The following is a 16,629-nucleotide window of genomic DNA, read 5'->3' as shown; positions in this document are numbered from 1 at the left end:
TGTAAACAAATGATCCACAACTAGGTAACAGGGTTTCCTGCAAGTCCATCTGACTCACCAGGATCAATATAGCAAGCAGACCAGATTCAACTCTCAGTAGAAGAGTAGGATTGTTAAAAGTACACTAACACTTTATAGCTTTCAATAAGGGAACATCCACACAATATATTAATCACACAATAGCTTACTGTGCACAAAAAAAGTAATGCAGGCAATGGTAAAGCAACCGCAAGCGGTTTGGGATACTTTAAGAAGTCGCAGATCCCCAAAGTTCTTGTGTTCGGCATCAACTATTCCGGTGAAGGAAATGAAGGTTGCCACGTAGAAAGGACAATTATAAGGTTACAATACATGATGCTCAGCAAGACAAAGGTGGTGATCTGATGCACAGTTCAGCTTTTCGGTAGTCTATGCAGGTCCAGCAACCAGGTGGCGCAGATTGCGGTACAGTGGTACAAATAAAGTAGGCGTGGTCTTCATCAGAGTCCGACGGGTCTTTGAAGAATGTGTTTTGGCGGTACATCATTTTATAATAGTGCAACTCTGGCTAAACCCGATACCAGCCCTCAGTCATCCAGGACCTCCACCTGTTTGTGGCCAGCCATGTAGAACAAGCAGCAAGGTATCTTCTGGTAGCAGAGCAACCACGAAGGTCTGTAAACCAGTTCTTTCTGCAACTACAAGGGGGAGGGAAAGACAGTTCCTTCGGTTCTTTGGAATTTGCAGGATCTCTCCAGTACCAGAGTGTAGCCTTGGACAGGCTGCCACATAAGAGCCTCCACAGGGTTCTCTTCAGTTTCAGGTTGCTTCTCTGTGCTTTGGGAATTGACCCAGTGATTGACAGTTTAGGTGTGGATTCCCTTAGCTTATTATTAAAGGCAGAGTGCACACTCTGCTTCCAATCACAAGTTTGTATCTTTTCTCCCAATCATTAGTGGAGAGTCACAACATTCAAACTTATCCATGCTTCTGCTTGAATAAACAGTGGACATGAATGTAGCCTTGAAACCCAGACCTCCTATTCACATACATGCAGATGTGGTCATGGTTGCCTCTTGCACAGTCTTAAGGCTCAGAGTAGCCAAACCATATTATAAAGAAAGGAAGTCCGGTGCGGCAGCGAAACTCCTTCAGACTTTCTAATGCAAGACCGCCATTTAGAGGAATTTGTCTTGGATACCCAATTGTTATTTATTTGCCAGCGTCTGGGCAACTTGCAAAGTAAGAATTATTCAAAACAAATTGTATGGCCATTGCATAAAATACCAAGTAAAAAGGATATTGGTCATGAATTAGATGTCGCAGAATTTTCAATTTTGGGTGGATGCAATGTAGCCAGAGAAAGCAAACAAAATAAAAGAGGGGGGTGGAGGGGGGGACAAACAGCCTTATTAGCAGAGTCCATAGCGGTTCAACATGTGCACTTATACTAGATGCACGAAAGCCATACTGATACTTTAAACTACAAAATTAATGTTGTACCTTTGAAATGCTGGTTAGTCATGCGTAATGCTAGAGAAGAATGAGGGGTATAATTGTCAGTGGGAAGCTTATGAACAAGGCTACATAAAAAGTATTGCCAGTAGCTATAGAATACTGTTGCCACTTACCAATTAGATATTATAAATTGTGCCGATTGTGCAATTCATAAAATTGGGCTCCACTGAAAATATTGCTGTCACTTAGTCTGCATTTTAAGTTAATTGCTTCCAGCCAATTCTATTAATCAAGAATAATTGGTATAAAATAAGTGCACATACCTATATATGTCACTGGTACGAGATAATGTCCCTCTAATTAGTTGGGGACAATTCTTCAACCGCATAGGGTAAGTTGCAAAGTACGCTAAATTAGTCAAATTAGCTTAGCTAAAGGTCACCTGCGCATTCCCAGCCCCTAATAGGCCAACTAAGGGACTAGAATAAGCACACGGATTTCTGTGGATCACCAGGCTAATTACATTTCTATGTATAATTTTATGCGCGGGTTCCTAATTAGGACCACATCATCTTCATACTTTCTCTATATACAATCTGTATCTCTGTGGATTGTCTTATTGCTAATCACAATCCATACATAACTTTATTTTAGGGTCACGGAAGAAATCCCTCATGATAAAAACAAAGTGAAGCAAGCATGCGATGAGATAATAGGCAGGACACTTTCGGATGAAGAATGGGCAAAGCTATACCCCAAAAAAATATTTAGGAATGCCATATTAAAGCAACTACAGTTCTATATACTGCATACAGCATACCCGATGCCAGAAAAAATATCCCACTTCCCAGGAGCTGTTGAACAGTCCTGCCCGAAATGCAGCAGAACAAATGCCGATATGGGCCACATGTTCTGGTACTGCCCAACAATACGAGGTTACTGGCAAGAAGTGTAACACCAATTAGAAGACAAATGGCTTACGGGACAACCCTGGACCATAGAAGCCTGCCTCCTTGGTCTGTATGGCTCCTCAAAGAAAAACAAAGCGAGGGATAAAATGATGAACTTGTCCTGGGCCCTAGCAAAAAGACGAATAGTAATGCTCTGGAAGGCCAAGGACGGACCAACGATGGAGATGTGATGGAAAGACTTAAAAAGATGGACCATTGCGAGACGGCAGTCTGGCACGAAGCGTTGCGGACAGGAAGAAGAGAAAGCTCCATCGACATGACAGCCTGGAATATTATAACTCAGGAACTATTCATCTCCTACAAAGACAAACCTCTCTGAATGACGCGGGAAGTCAGAACCACTAAATCCAGCTCTGTAGATGTCATCCGACCCAAGTGCAGAACACTGAAGCTTAGGACCACACCTACGCGGTGTAGACATTAGGATCCTGTGGACAAGTTTATAGTTCCCCCCCCCCCCCCGCCCCTTTTTTTCTCTCCTCTTTTCTCTATCCCCCCTCTCCTTTCTTCATTCCCTTTTCCTCCTGGCCCTCCTCCCCCTCATTTCCCCCTTTTCTATTCTCTTCCCTATAAGCTGTGGTTGGGACGTTGGAGGTGGTGGAGGAGGGAAGGCTTTAAATGAAAATACTAAAAACATGTGGCATTATGTCCGATATATACCTATGAAGAAAAACAATAGAGTATGTTAAAAAACAAACGTTATCTTAGGGTCATTAGAAGTAGCTGGTAACCTCCATGCACACTTTGTGTAACTGACTAACAGGTATTACTATGATCCCTTCCACACATCCAACATGACCGCACGCTACAGCCATATGCCAGTAACATGATGCACACGCTAGTTCTGTTTAAATGATAAAAAAGCAACACGCTATTGCCGCGCTCGGCTCCGTACTCTGCATTCACGCAGAAACGCTGGTAAGTGAGGTCTTTCAACCACGTCCCTTAGTTGGCCCATTAGGGGCTGAGAATGTGCATGTGACCTTTAGCAAAGCTAATTAGACTAATTCAGTGTACTTTCTCCCCTTCTCCCCTCGCTTCACCTACGCGATTTGCAACTTGCTCAATGCGGTTGAAGCATTGTCCCCAACTAATTAGAAGGACATTATCTCACACCAGCGACATATATAGGTACGTGCACTTATTTTATATCAATTATTCTTGATTAATAGAATTGGCTGGAAGCAATTAACTTCAAATGCAGACTAAGTGACAGCAATATTTCCTATTTTCAGTGGAGCCCAATTTTATGAATTGCACAATCGGTACAATTTACAATAACTAATTGGTAAGTGACAACAGTATTCTATAGCCACTGGCAATACTTTTTATGTAGCCTTGTTCATAAGATTCCCACTGACAATTATACCCCTCATTCTTCTCTCTAGCATTACACATGATTAACAAGGATTTCAAAAGGTACAACATTAATTTTGTAGTTTAATCTATCAATATGGCTTTCGTGCATCTAGTATAAGTGCACATGTGGAACCGTTATGGACTCTATGCTAATAAGGCTGTCTACCCCCCCCCTCTTATTTTTTTGCTTTCTCTTGCTACATTGCATCCACCCAAAATTGAAAATTCTGCAACATCTAATTGATGACCAATATCCTTTTTTACATGGTATCTTATGCAATGGTCATACAATTTGTTTTGTATAATTCTTGATTTGTGTTCCAATGTGGGCAATTGTAATTTATTTTGGCTACTGCTTATTGATCAATCTGTTTGCCTAATTAATAACCAATCACCCACCAACTGTGCCTTCCTTGTGTGTTGGATAACATTGCATTAACTACTATCTAAACTGCAACTCTGCATTATTGGTGTATATGTTTTCAACCTCAGAGGAAGAGCCTTACAGCTCGAAACACGTGTCAGTCTGTCCTGTACTCAAATTGTTGTAAATATTGCAGTGACTGTTCAAGGGCGCAGTGTGAAAGCAAAAATCTTTTTTGTGAATAGTACTTTTTACTGTGGGGAACTTGGAAGGCGACCCACACCTTGCTCTCACCTGCAGCCCATCAACAATTAATTTTCCTTGGGTCAAGTGCTGGCTCTCAATCAGTCTCTCTCTGCCATTCCTCCTCTCAACTTGCAAAGTAGTATTGCTGCCACCATCAGTTGGTGATTGCAAAGTAACTAAGGTTTCTAACTAGGATAATTAGCCCAGGAAAACATACCTTTTGGGCACCCCTGCACAAGTGGATTAAGGTATCACAAGGGGCACAACAGGAAGTTACAGCCTTAGTGAGGTCTTCGATGTGAACGCACAATGGAAAAAGTTTGGTAAACAAGTAGAGGACAAGCAAAAGAAGGCTCTCGCCAGAGCCACACCTCAAGACCGTTGGCGTAACACATACCAAATGCATAAACAAACTCCTTCAGTGCATTAAAGTGTTGGATTAATTATGGATACAGGTTTTACCTCTGCTAAGGTACACCCTCTGATTTAACACCACCTATTGTACAATCCCACCCCAAAATTCTGGGACAAGAAACAGGCCATAATTCCATGTGTAACTATTTTATTCTGATGAAAATTGAACCAAAAAAGTGGACCTGAAACTTTATGCTGGGGCAGTCGCCACAATTAAAGACCATAGGCTAAAGAGTTCTACAGAACAACATCAACCTATCTGTACAATTCTCACTAATGTTGTAACATGCACAATCATACAAAATTAAATAGGTCTATACCTAAGCCTTTATTTCTAAGTAACACAACATAGCTCAATCTTTAAATGGTGCTTGCCCGCTAATATAAGCTACACTTGCGCTGCTCATGCACAGCATAAGTCACTTAGCTGTGATTAAATGCCAATTCTTGACAGCTTTTTCTCAAATATCGACAATTATTGTATCAGAGAAATGTTACAAAGAAAAATTAATTTCACTTTTCTTGCATCTGCTATGTATCTCCCACTTGAATGTGTGCCCGGGTGTAATATGGTGTTTCTAGCATATGCTTAAGTGAAACTCAAGCAATGGTAGTTTACATCAAAATCTACAGGCTTGAGTTTAGGGAAGCTGTGATTTCAATTTAGAATGCACAGAATATGGATTTGTTTACACTGCATCAACGCAAAATTATGATTTTCTGGTAAAACAACAAATATTACTCCATTTCCTTTGGGTGCTTTGAGCAGGCCTTGCAAATTCTTAAAAATCCCACTAGACCTGCAGGGCGATTTCCTTAGTTTACATATTTGACCTAAGAGAAAACGAACTTGCCCCCAAGGTGAATGGTGACAAAATAGTTACCAGGGCTTTTATAAAATGGTGCATGTCACCATAAGCACACTTCATATTTGTTGCAATGCAGTCAAGCATGCACAGTGAAACTTATATTTGCCATTTACTGCAAACAAAGTGTGTTTGCAGTAAATGAAAAATAGGTTTACCATCCCAATACTCACCGGCAAGGTCAAGTATCATGCAAATGGTACTCGTCCTTCATAAAAACCACTTGCCAATGCTAGAGGACTAGTAGATTTTGCAAGCCCTGTTTGAGTGCATCTAATTCAAAATCCTCCCACTTCTACATTTTACACAATGTAATTTTTGAAATGTTAATGTTCATTTAAAATTGCATCATTCCTATTGATTGGAAGTGGCTCAGCTAAGCTCTCTTTCATCCCAACACATTTCGTTTTGAAAGGGCTACTCCTCCACAGGTCTTGATGTATACATTTTCCATCAGGCTGTGAAGCGTGCACCTCCGTTCACAGCCCCATTTGTGGACTATCCCCGTTAAAACCTGGTATTAAATTTACTTGGCTATGCTTTGCAAAATACTGAAAGCGCTGTGCAGAAAACTGTCATCTGTTCTAAATTGCGCACACATTGCAGAAAAATAATATTTGCTCTCAATCAAATCTCCCTTGGCTTTGAATCTAGCGAGATGGCAAGTGCACTTCCCACTAAATGCTAAATCATTCTATTTGGAATCAGTCCCCAGAGTAATGATTCGGGGGGGGGGGGGGGGGGAGGACAGATCTAATTGCACTGGGCTTTTTAGACTCACTTTTGAATAATTAACTTAAGACTCAGAGCCAAGATGAACCATTGCTGTCTCCAGGTAATCTACAAAGTCAGTTAAGCCCCTCTGCTCTCCACATTATCATGCCTGGGAAATCAGGTCTGTCTTAGGTCAAATCTGGACCAGGCTTCCTCTTGGACAAAGCCCACAATCGCTCTCCTCTCAAGATGTCATGCCACTTCAGTGCTCTACCAGTTAGAGAGATTTACCCTTTCTACAGAATTCAGAATCCCAGAGCTCTCTTCCAATGGATTCCTTCTTATGTAGGTTCTCATATTCCCATACTATGTCATATTACACCACAATTTCAGATTAGAGACATCTTCCCATTCGCTTGCTTATCAGGTAGAAACTCAGAATACACCCCTTAATTTCATAGGTTAACCATATTTGAATATGTGACAGGCATGGTGCTATACAATTTAGACTAGTCACATGTTCTGCCTTAATGTTTATTAGAAATTGTTCCCATTAAAAAAAAAAAAATTAAAAAAAACATTTTCATGATGGCATTATTGCACTGAATTCAAACATATGTGAAATAAGTTTGAGATGAAACTTGACTGAATTAATATTTATATGATGTATTCATTATGGATAAATATTCAAATGAGGTGTTTGGTCTTATTTTGGAGGGCAGACTCACAATATCAGAACATTTTTCCTTTTTGAAATATACCTCAAGGTTCGGAAAATTAATAACCAAAATCGTTCTTTAATCACCTCAAAATGTCAAGGATTCCTTTCAAATGAATGATTAGTATAAATAGCAGAGACGGCCATTTTGTGAAACTGTCCGTTAGCTTACCAGGTGGTGAATTTATGGCCAAGCTAATGTCATATTTGAACATTTAAGTGTATCTATAGCCTTTGCTACTGTTATCCTGAAAATCAGACCTTCCCTTTGTGAAACAACCCCAGCCCTAAGCTGGACAAGGAGACCACAAGTGGGACTCTCTTGTAATGCAAAGAGCCCAAAATACATTTAATGTATTTTTCTAAGCATGGGGCGTGTGATCCTTTTGTTGAACTGGTTTTAATGTGTTTGATTGCTGGATAAGAGGCCTGTTGCCCCAGATGGTTTAGATCGTCATTACCCTGTACCACCTAAACTTCAAAAACATGTTCTTCAAATACACTTTTGAACTGAAGTCACCTTGTGTCATGCGTTTTACTTGAACCATTTCTGGCAAAGGTAATATTAGGAATATGCCACCTACAATCTAATATTCCAATATGCTTAATTCCCAATATGTTAAATACACCCATTTATTTCTGGAGCAATTAAAACATGTAGGTCTTCATTCAGGATTACATCACAGCAATTACTCTCCCATAATTTTGTACAGAAGAGGACAGAGGACTGGAAACATGTACTGCGGTCAGAGGAAAAAAAGCACTTTATACTTTAAACATTATTTCACATGCTCGAAATAAGATACTTATTACAAACATAAAAAAGTAAATTCTCCAACATTCTTTGCAACATGAGTGTAAGGATTTACGATGAAGTAATATGCCATTTTCTTCCTGTTCAAATATAAAGTGGCACTCCACTTGAAACCACATAGCATTTTCCAGGTCACGTACAACAGAATACCAGTCCTTGGTCTTTCTCGCATTTTGACACGTGCAGTCCAATAAACATTCATCAGTCAAAGTTTGTGGTGAGCTCCATACCATTTGTAAGCAGCTCAGAGTTTAGCAAAACACAAGCTATTCCTCCCATGTAAAGACACCTACTTCTCAGTGCCATGCACTCAAGATTCAGCAAGTCTCCATTACTATTCACTGTTGTCTAAAAAGAGAACCTCCTGATTCCTGTGCGCAACATTCCTAGAAAAGATTGATTTTCAGAATTTCTTGAACAATGTAGACAGTTGCTCCTCCCGGCGATTGTTTTATGGGTTTAAAATGGAAGAACCTCAGGGCTTGTGAAATCGACTAGCACACTTGCATTGGAGAGTAGATTTTATGAAGGGGAGCCCAATTGGCATGATTGATGTTAAATAAAGGTTTTACTGCAAAAAAACTTTGTGGAAAATACATGTTTCACTATGCTTGGCTGGCCTTTGTGTGGCAGCATTGCACCAAATATGAAATGTGCTTATGGTGACCTGCAACATTTTATAAAAAGCACTAGTAAATATTTTGTTACCTGTCACCATATGGGGAGTGCATTTCTATTAGATAGAGTATGTAAACTAAGGCACTCGCGCTGCTGATCTAGTGGTAATTTTAAGAATTTGCGCCAGGTACAAATATACGAAACTCAATCTAGATTCTGCCAGGCCTTGTGAACAATGTTAAACTTCTACACTCGACAGAGTGGCTCAAGGAATTGCAGCAGATAGTATGGAGCCTTCTACATAAGATAAGCAAACAATCTGCATGCATGGAGGAAACAATGCTTTCTTTTGTTTGCTAGCTTAATGCAGCCTTCTCACAGTTGCATGGAAGTGGATCTCTGAGAATAATGATCGATAAAATTAGGCCAATGCAATCCATGAATAGGAAAAGTCACAAGATGCTCAATGGTTCACCCCTACTCACCGTCACAAAGAAGTGCCAACACAAAGATTTATTAACAATGAAGGTAATAGGAAATGTTTTAGAGCAATCGCAGAATAGTCTGCCAGTGCACTTTGACAGCAAGTGCAATGTTTCTTGGAGGGCTAAAGGCTAGTACCTTCCATCCGCAGCCGAGGGAGTAAAAGCAAAGGTTCTCAAAGGGTGCTATGCATCTTTTGCTTTAATGGTGCACAACAAGTTCAAGTTGGGTCTATATAGATACAACTGAGTAGTATCTAAATGAGTATCAATTAACCTTGATGCACTCTAAATATATGGTTACTGAGGCATCACAATTAGAGACATTGTTCAACAAGGGTTTCGATATGTATATATTGTGAGGTTTAATGTTCAGCGAAGAATGAATGTTACAAGTATTCAAGAACTGTTTACATGTTGACCTTACACTTGAGGTTAGTAGAGTACCTCATAGTAGAGATACAGTTTTCTCCTTGATGATGAATACCAAGCACTGTCTATGAAGCACTTGTCACTTTAGCTATTTTTCTATGTTAGTTTTTATGTGTTTTTATATGATTACTATTTATATTAAAATTTGCTTTTGAAACAGAATTACTGATGAAGTCAGGTTGAATTCTCCTAAGACTTCTGTTTTTTAGGTTTGCACTTCCCCCACAGATGTGAGTATCCCACCAATATCCAGCGAATTATGTGTCTATAACCTAACTAGCGAGGTGGCCTCTCTTTTGTTGAAAGCACAACAAGTTCAACCAGGGAAGGAGCTCATGCTCTGCCAGTCTGTGCTGTTGGTTAATATCAAGTGTGATTTCTATACGTTACATGATGCCATCTCATCTCAGCGTGGGGCCACTACCTCAGCACACTGGCTAGAGGTAGTCAAGGGTTCGGTTCATGAATGGCAGATGGAGGGAGGCCTGAAAAATGTGATTTGGTCAACGGCTGCTTCCAATACAACCTAATATTGGGAATCAAATGCGCTACTTTTACTAAACAATATCTTGAGGGTCATGGGCTCAGACAATGGATGGAGTGTTTGCTAAATTCCCTTTTTTGATGGACAGACCATACAAACAAAGTATACTATTGTTCAGGTTAGACGGACATGTAAAAATCACAAGGTTTTTGAGTATGGTTTTTAGTGCCCACAGAATAATTTGGTCAGTTTTCCCCATTCTTGACAGCTGTACCAAAAGAATTAAGGCTGCTTCAGGAGATTGAGGTGGGGATTTCGTTTCTTTTTTAAACGCTTTTCATGAAGTACAATGGACCATCACCAAAAGCGGAATAAATTTGCTGAATGGACATTTGGCTTCTAGTCAGATATCTAACGCAGGGGCTATTGAGTGGAGCAAGCTTTGATTCCATACTGACATTTTTGCAGCATGGATTTTTCAGAGGAACAAAAACAGGACACAAATATTGTGGGTTTAAAATCAGAAACGAGAACTAGAAATTTGCAAGAAACTGCTAGAGGCACTTCTAAAAAAAAAACAAGACATCAACTCTGCTTGAAATTCCATTCTGGTAAAATCAGAAAAATTTACGAAAATGGCAATTTTGCCTTTTTGCAATCAGGATTGCGCAGATTTAAGCAGTGCAGTCGGGAGATTGTGCAAGTCAGTCTAAGGGTTGCTTTATAACAGCTACCTTTTTTGTTTTTGCCTTGCACCTAAACAATAGCAGGCATTTTAAAAGTGTGTTCACTGAATTTGAATGTGTAACGGAAATCACTATATTGTTGCTTTCACCCCAGGACCATGGGCCCTAAGCAGGGCTCATGTTCTTGGACCTTGGTGGAGCCTATGGGCCAGGCAGCCAAGACTGCTTTTTTATTTTTAAATAGTGGGGCATATTACACCCTTCTTGGGACCCCCACATCCCCTGTCCACCTCGCCCATCTCAAGGTCACAGATGGACCTCATTGACACTGTTCTTATTGGCGGCCTAGAGAGCCCCCAATCCACCCTTGCTGAGGGTGAGGGAAACGCAGCATTGGCTACCATATGCTTGCTTTAAAATGTTCAAAGAACAGCTGTCCACAAACTCCACTAGCTTTCTGTTAATATTCAATGGACACGCACACACACCCTCACAAAGGTTTTGGCGCATGAGAAATGCAGTTTTTGGCACTCCCGTATAGCCACCTTTTACAAAATACACGGTTAGCTGTATACATTTGGGAAAATGTGTCAAAATCTGAATAAAAACAAGGTTTTAAGCATCTCAAAGAATCCAATGTAACCATAACAGCAGGGTTCCTATAGATGCTATGACAAAACAGGCGGCTCTCATTATGCTTCTCTTTCTTTATTCCAACTTGAGCAGCACAAGGTTGGAACATAAATAACGTTAAAACTCAGTTTCCCAAATAACGAGGGCTAAAACAGTAGTCCTTAAAGTAACACATGGTCATGGCGACTAATCAGCGTTACTGGCGCTGTTCTGGCTCCGGTAGAATGCGGAGGCACACCAAGAAGAGTCTGCTGACTTGCGCCCTCGCGCTCGACGAGCATGGTCGCCGATGCGTTCCTCTGTGTCGGATTGGTTTCCTTTGGGTATGTATTTTATTGTCATTTCATTGTATTTTCCTCATGCTGCTCCAGCCGTACCCTCAACGGCCGTTTAAGCCAGCAGGGCAGACCGTGAGGTGAAAAAGCACGCCAGAACCTACGGCGATCACACCAGCCGAGGTGGGTGTTGCGGCACGGACGGAGCCAGACAGAGCGCAGAGCTCGGTTTCCGTTTCCCTGTGCTAACTGTTTCTCAACGTGAGGAGACTAAGGCATGCAGCCTTCAAGATTTCATTTTGCTTTTTCTAGTGCAGCGTTCCGAGCACTCAAAGGTTTATAGCACCCTCTACTAGACGTTCGGGCGGGAGCCAATTGAGAAAAAGGAAAAGAAAATAAGAAAAAAAGGTGCAACTGAAGCGGGACTCTCCAGAGAAGTGAGATGGCACAATCCGAGCAAGCTCTGTGGCTGCCACTCTTCAAAAGCTACTAGGAGCCTCAGTAGCGACTTCAATAAAGAGGGAAATTACAGATATGCTCACCCCGATTCAGCTCAGTCAGGATGACAAGGAGATCCGTATGAGGGGCCAAATCTCACAAAAAAACAGGGAGCGAGTCTGCAGGGGGTAGTATGGAAGCCCTTAAGGAGTAAAACCTTTTTGACCCCCAGGCAACATGATGTTACAAGCCTCAAGAGGAGCAAAACGCGTCAGGCATTTCAGTAGGCTAAAAGAAGCTCATTTTAGAGGGCGCTGTCGAGCCACCAGTGAGACTCTCTGGCCCGGAGGTGGAAACAAGGGGGCAAAAAGAAGATAGTGGCAAAAAAATAAAAAAAAACACTTTGCAATATGACTCAGCTGAGGCAGAAGGTACAGAAGTGATCGTTGAGCCCCAAGAAATGGTACACCCTGAATCTAAAGAATGGTCGCCTTCTCCCAGAATGGTGGAATATATGCAAGGGAATGCGTAAAGTAACAGGCTCCCCAAGGGCCGAATGCCCACACCCCCAGATAGAAGGGAAGGTGACAGCTATGCTGGAGCTGGATGCCAGAATGTTGACTTTTCCAAGTAAAAGTGTCAAGGATCTGAAGAAAGGCATTGACAGGGTCTGCCAAGACAAGCTACTTGATGTGGCAGGACTGTTAACAAAAATGTTGGATATGGCGGAGGAGGCCATTGAAACATGCGCACAAGTAGACCCACAGGTCCTCGCCAATTTGGCGCAGACGGCCCTAGGTCCACTGGGAAACGCAACAGCACCATCGGAGAGGATAAAAGGGTTCTTGATAAAGATCGACCCAAAGCTGGGCGAACTAGCATTGTCTGAGGCCAGGGCATCAGCTCATGGGTTACTCTTTGGGGACCCCTTCCCCAAAGAAATGTCTACATTTGTAGGTACACTTTCCCCCCTGGATCCTCCTCTCAGATGGCCAGGGAACAGCCATTGCTTTTGGATCCCCGACCCTGGGGCTGGATATGCGAGGGAGGATCACCCAGGGTTGATGGAACTTGGGGAGTGGGGAAGAAGACGTCCTTAGCTGAGACATAGTAGACCCCTTTCCCAATGAACCCTCTATCATTAAAGCCTTTTCAGGGTATTAACCCTTTCCCTTTTCTTCCTTTCAAACCGTCCCCCAGAAACACCACCTTAGTACTAGGACAAGGAAGAGACCAACTAGGACACATTCTCATTTGACTGATACACACACATCATAGACAAAACAGTTATAAATGCTCCTTTTATTAAATCAGACAGTTCCAAAAACCACTCTGGTACTGAGACCAAGAAGAGGGCTATGGAGGCATACCGATGGAACAACCAGGCATGTCTGCCTAATGGAGTTCTCCATAGTCAGGCAATTGAACTCAATGACACACCGGTGGTCAGTTAACACACATTATGATATAGAAATGTGTGGTATTCTACGCTGGGGTCATTTAAAGTGCAGTGGAAGTCTGCAGAGAGTTTTACCTTTTGGTGCAGTGGTATTCTGTATGTGGTTGGTTTCAAGGTGCAATGCTAATCTGCAAGGACACCTGTCAAAGATTAATGGTGCAGTGGTATTATGCATGCGAGTCTCTTCAAGGTGAAGTGGTCTTGCAGGGAAGGTTTTCTGTAATTAGATTGGGTTCCATCCGGTTTGTGCAAATCTAGATGTTACTGTATTTTCAGTAATTGGGTCGGTTTCCATCCATTTCGTGGGAGTCTGACTTTTAAGTTGTCACTTTGTCATCTGTGGCAGACAATCCTGTGTTGCCCATTAATTTGCCCAGTTTGGAGCTTTGCCTGTGTGCCATTTTGTTTCATTGCCAGTACAGTGGGTCATTTTTGACTTTCCCGATTAGTGGGTTGTGTTCATGCTGTGCGGAAGTTGTTGGTGCAGAGTATTGTCTTGTGGCATGTTTAGGCTAATGGTGGTGTCTGGCTGGATTGGGGATGTTTTATGTAGTCTCACAGGAGATAATTTGTGCTCAGGCATAGCAGGCCTGGGGATTAGAGAGTGGCAGTCTCGAATGGAAGGTGTTAATGTTCCTTGGTGGTCAGGTGCATTAGGTTGTTTTGCTCAGGGAGGAGCAAAGGGTTGTGGTCCGACATGGCAGGTCAAAGGCCACGGGGGCAGCCTGGGACAAAAAGTGTCAGGTTCTTTGGAGGCTTTTAATCTGGTCTGATAGCAGTGGCAGTTAAGGTTTGTCCTTTGGTTATTTCGGTGGGAACCATTCTGCTTTTCCTGCTCTGTGCCGATTTAGTTGGGCTGGAGGTTTGAGCTTGAGTTTTCGGTTCATGGTGGTCTGCACATTGAGTACTGGCGCCTTTGAAACTCTAGGAATTGCTAGTATCTTTTGTGTTAGGGTTTGGGGATTCCTGTTCCATTCAGTGGCCATGGATGGTTCTGGGAGTTGGTTGCGCGTTTGTGCAGTGTATTCATCATTTTTTGTGATATACGGAGGCAGAGGTGTGGTATTCTGCTGGTCAGTGTGACTGCTGATGGAATGCATGGTGCAGCTTGTGGAATGCATTGAATGGGTGGAATGTTCTGTGTGCCTTGGGTTCTGCTTACTGGTAGTTGGAAGGAGCTGGCTCTGGGTCCTGGATGCCAGTGGTATATGTCCTGTACATGAGGTTATCTTGGACACTGGCAATAAAGTACTTACCCTACTTGGACTCTCCGATTACTCATTAACTGGAAGAACCCTGCTACTTCAAAATGCCAGCCGCATTGAGAAAGAGAAAGAGAACCGGCTGAAGAGGGAGAGTAGGCCGTAGAGGCGGCGGCTGGAAACCCAGGTGCCGGGAGCAGTGGCATACAGGAGAAAGACGCTGGGGCTGTGGTCGGCCGTGAGAGGGTCTGGAGGTCCCCGTTACCCTCCTGAATAGGTCCACACAGCAGGAGCTGTGGAACTCTGTTTGACCCCAGCCGCTGCACGAAACCAGGAGTGTGAGCAGTGCTCGCTGTGGATTTCGCAAGGGAGAGGCAGAGTCAGGGGAAGCCAGGAAGCTGAAGAGCACTGAGAAGCCTGTGGTGGAAGACGCCAAGCAGAAAGTAGCTGCTGTGTGCGACCGGTGAGTGGAAGGCAGTGACACTCATACCGGGGTGCTCCGGTCACGCATTACTAAGTCCTTTTTGAAATCCGAGCAAACTGAAAGTAATTGAAAGTACTTTTAAAACTCGAAGCAAGTACTTTTAGAATATCAACTGAACTGAAAGTTATTGAAAGCACTTCAATGCCACACAAAGTACAAAGCAAGTCGAATTCTCATAAATGTAGTGAAAGCAAAGTATTACATGTGGCAAATATCACAGAATTCATGAAACAAGTATTAGCAAAGTCAGGAGAATACCAAAAAGGGTATTACAATGAGAAACCAAGTATTGGCTCAAAGCTAAGAGGGGCCCAAGAAACAAGTATGAGAAAAGTCAAGAGAATACCAAGGAAAGTATGAAAATCACTGTCTGAAGAGTGTGATACTGAGGAATCAACTATACATGCCTTTCGGATGGAAGCAGTGGCTAATTGTTGATGAAACAGTAAGAAGGGGTAACGGTACATGACCTTTAATGGGTGGACCGTGTGGTCCGACAACTGCGCCTAGACTGTGTGCGATGCATGGAAAAAGCCAATGAAAGTATGCATAAAGAAGCTTGTATATTGCAACAGGCTAATGTGTGAATTTGAAGTTAAACAGAACTGCCTAAGTGAACTGGTACAAAGTATTGATATCGAAGTGCTGGGAAGTGTCCCGAGGAACTGTTATTTTTTAAAGCTGGAAGATTTGAACTCTTGGGGAAGGGAGCCCCAATATTGTGTGATCTATTTGAACTTGGGGAAGCTGATCATAAGCAGAGAGCTGGAAGAAACTCTGAACTTTCTTTTTGAACACTATCATTTTGATGCCGACATCCCTACACATTGTATAAAGTTAGTTGTGAGGGCAAATATAGGATTTGGACACAGACAGACATTTGAGTTGGACTTCCTGACACCTATTGTCCGTCTACTCCATGATGCCTTCACAGTACCTACACAGCCTTAGAGAAGGCCCAGTCCTGAATTAAGAGGGTATTTTCGTCCAAGGGTTTCTCCAGGGCCAGAAGAGGCAGGGGTCGCTCTTCCGGCTGGTACATGGCAGACTGTAGGTCCCATCCTAATCGAGCCACGCTTCAGTACTGGCAGCAGCACAGATTGGATGCCTTCTTCCCTGCAAGGTGTCAGAGGAAGAAACAGCAGCGTGCATGCGTTGGACAAGCTGTCAGGAGACGCTTCAGATAGAGTTTTGCAAATCCCTGTCAAGAGGTAGAGCCAAGGGCCATAGTGTTCTCAGAGGAAATGCATGTCCTCCCAAGTAAGGAAATCTGAGCTGGCGGAAAAAAGAGCGATCGCATCAGTATTGCGGGGAGAGAGCTTCATAAGCAATCACTTCCTAGTGAAGAGGAAAGACAAGTTAAGACCAGAGATCAACCTAAAAGATCAACGGCTATGATCTATACAGACATTTTTAAAAGGAAGGCATACACATGCTGCGGGACATCCTCCTGCAAGGGGACTGGCTAGTATGTCTCAATCTGAAGGATGCCCATCTCAGTCCCGATTTTCGCTCTGCACGAATACGCTTTGA

The 16,629-nt window shown here is 42.5% G+C and overlaps 1 protein-coding gene across 6 annotated transcripts in view; it reads right to left on the bottom strand.

The window, feature by feature from the left end:
• Positions 1 to 16,629, bottom strand: part of RALGPS2 (Ral GEF with PH domain and SH3 binding motif 2) — a 2,782,724-nt gene that overhangs the window by 2,334,576 nt on the left and 431,519 nt on the right. The window lies entirely within an intron of this gene.

This window comes from Ambystoma mexicanum, chromosome 1q (assembly GCF_040938575.1).
Source record: "Ambystoma mexicanum isolate Mex_15411 chromosome 1q, UKY_AmexF1_1, whole genome shotgun sequence".
Lineage (NCBI taxonomy): Eukaryota > Metazoa > Chordata > Amphibia > Caudata > Ambystomatidae > Ambystoma > Ambystoma mexicanum.
Note: the sequence above shows the minus strand (reverse complement) of the source record. Positions and strands in the feature narration are given on the sequence as shown.